The sequence below is a fragment of the Struthio camelus genome, unplaced genomic scaffold (assembly GCF_040807025.1).
Source record: "Struthio camelus isolate bStrCam1 unplaced genomic scaffold, bStrCam1.hap1 HAP1_SCAFFOLD_140, whole genome shotgun sequence".
Lineage (NCBI taxonomy): Eukaryota > Metazoa > Chordata > Aves > Struthioniformes > Struthionidae > Struthio > Struthio camelus.
This window is the reverse complement of record NW_027182601.1, coordinates 90,001-92,500: the sequence shown is the minus strand read 5'-3', so window position 1 is coordinate 92,500 and position 2,500 is coordinate 90,001.

Sequence of the window (2,500 nt, the reverse complement as noted above, 5' to 3'; positions counted from 1 at the left end):
GCGAACGACTTCGGCGGGACGGCGGCTCCCCTCACCGGGGGGGGCGGCACCGACCCCGGCGGCCCTGCCGGCCTTCCCCACCCCACGGTGCCCCGGGGGGGAAGGAGCGAGGGCCGCTGCGCAGCTTTCGGCACGCGGCGCCTCACGCGAGGCGGCGACGCGCCCACCGGGGAACCGACCGGGGATGACCCTCCCTCCAAGGCCGGCAAAGAACGCTAGGCATGCGGGCGGAGGCGAACCCCCCCCCGCGCACCCGCTCCCCCTTTACGGGAGAGCTAAACGGACGTGCTAGAGGAGGAAGCGACCTCGAGATGGGCGCGGCCCCCCACCGAGGAAACACCGGGGCGGCACGCTCCGCAGCAGGCGGGGGTCCGGCAGCTCTGGGAGGGGGGCGCCCCCCTTTCCACCCGAACCGGCACACACCCAGGGCGGGTGGCACCCACTCGGCCCTTTCTCATGTCAGTTCGCCACCCCACCAACGGCTGCTTGCGGCCGGCACCCGGCGACCCGGGGCTGAGACCATCGCCAGCACCCCGTGCAAGGTTTTTTCGGACACCTGAGAACTCACAGGGCCACTTGGCCTCGCAGAGCCGGGTTCGGTGATAGAAGCCCGAGGATAAGCGGGAGAGCACACACACACCTCTCCTTCGCCGCTCCAGCGGGCAGCACCTCGCGCGCGACAGGACGCGTGCTGGAGAGGAGACCCCCCTGCCTGAACATCGGACACCGCCCATGCACCCCCCTGTGACGGGGGAGCACAGCAGAGCCGACCCGCCGGGGGCCCTCTCCGACGCGACCCGAACGGCCTCATCGATCGGGAGCAAACACACACGGTCGAGTCCTGAGCCAACTCACCCCGCCGCCCACCAGTGGCCGCAAACCAGCGGCGGGCGCTGCGTGTGGGTGCGGACCATCGTCTGCAAGAGGTGCCCACTCGAGCCTGAACACCGGCACCGCCCCCACGCTCCCTGTGACGGGGAAGCAGGGAAGCGCCAGCCCGCCGAGGGGCCTCTCCGACGTGTCCCGGGACACCTCAGCGGGCGTCTGCGTGTGGGTGTGGATCGGCAGCCGCGAGCCGGCTGCTGCTCCGGCCGGAGCACCGGCATCACCACGCTCCCTGCGACAGGGGCCCGAAGAACGAGGCTCTCGAGCCGCTGGTGTCTGGGCAGAGCCGCACGGGGCACCCCCCGGTTTCTCTCTGGACCACCCTCTGGCGTTCACGAACGGCACACGCACCGGGCCTTTTCCCCGGCCGCGGGGGGGGGGGGGGGGGGGGGGGTGTCCGGCTCACCCCTCTCCCGAGTCGGCAACGGCTGCATGGGACCTGCCGCTGGCTGGGCTCCCCGCCTCCGCAGCGGCTTCCGGCACCTGGGACACACTCGCGGGGCTGCCGGAGACCTGCCGGGAGACCGCCGCGCCGAACGGGCAAAAGAAAGTGCTCTCCCCGAAGGGCCGGGCTCAGGACCGCTCCCCGCCCGCCCTCGTCGCAAGCCGCCCTAGGCCTCCCGCGGGCCGGCCACAATGCGCTGGGGGCGCCCGGGAGTGCGGCTCCGGAACTCAGCGGCTGTTCACCCTGTGGCCTACAGTCGTACCGCTAAGTCCAGCGGGGCGGGAGAGCCGAAGGACAGCCGCCCCTCCTACCGGGGAGTGGCTCGAAAGTGGCCGACCTCTACGATGACGTAACTGGAGGCAGCGACGCAGAGCGACCCCTTTCGCCGCTCCACAGGAACGCCAGGGAGAACAGGTCTACCAGCCACCACCCCGAAAGGCCACCAAGTCTCGCTGGAGCCTGGTAGACCTGCTGCCAGTTAGCGGAGGCAGACCCGGGGCACCGGCTGCGACTTCTCCGGGCCTCCCGGAGCCGCGGAGACCGGCTACGCCGCGCCCCTTCGAGGCCGGCCTCCCCGGAGGCCGGTCGACCCGCCCGCCCCTTCGAGGCTCGGCGGCCTCCCCGGAGGCCGGTCGACCAGCTCGCCCCTTCGAGGCTCGGCGGCCTCCCCGGAGGCCGGTCGACCAGCTCGCCCCTTCGAGGCTCGGCGGCCTCCCCGGAGGCCGGTCGACCAGCTCGCCTCTCCCCGGAGGCCGGTCGACCAGCTCGCCCCTTCGAGGCTCGGCGGCCTCCCCGGAGGCCGGTCGACCAGCTCGCCCCTTCGAGGCTCGGCGGCCTCCCCGGAGGCCGGTCGACCAGCTCGCCTCTCCCCGGAGGCCGGTCGACCAGCTCGCCCCTTCGAGGACCTCCCCGGAGGCCGGTAGACTCTCTGGCCGCTGCCAAGGCAGCCTCCCAGGCCCGGGCGGGCGAGCGGGCGGGCGGGCCGGCCGCTGCCGAGTTGGACCCTTCGGGCCGGCCGCTAACAGGCCAGCCCGCCGCCCCTCCCGAGTCCCCCTCCCCGGCCGGACCCGTTCGGTTTCCTTGGAGAGCTGCCGCTTCTCCCTTAGCCGCTTAGCGTGCTTTCTTTGTTTAGGTTTCCCCCCCCCCCGGCTTGCTCCTTTTCGGTGTCGT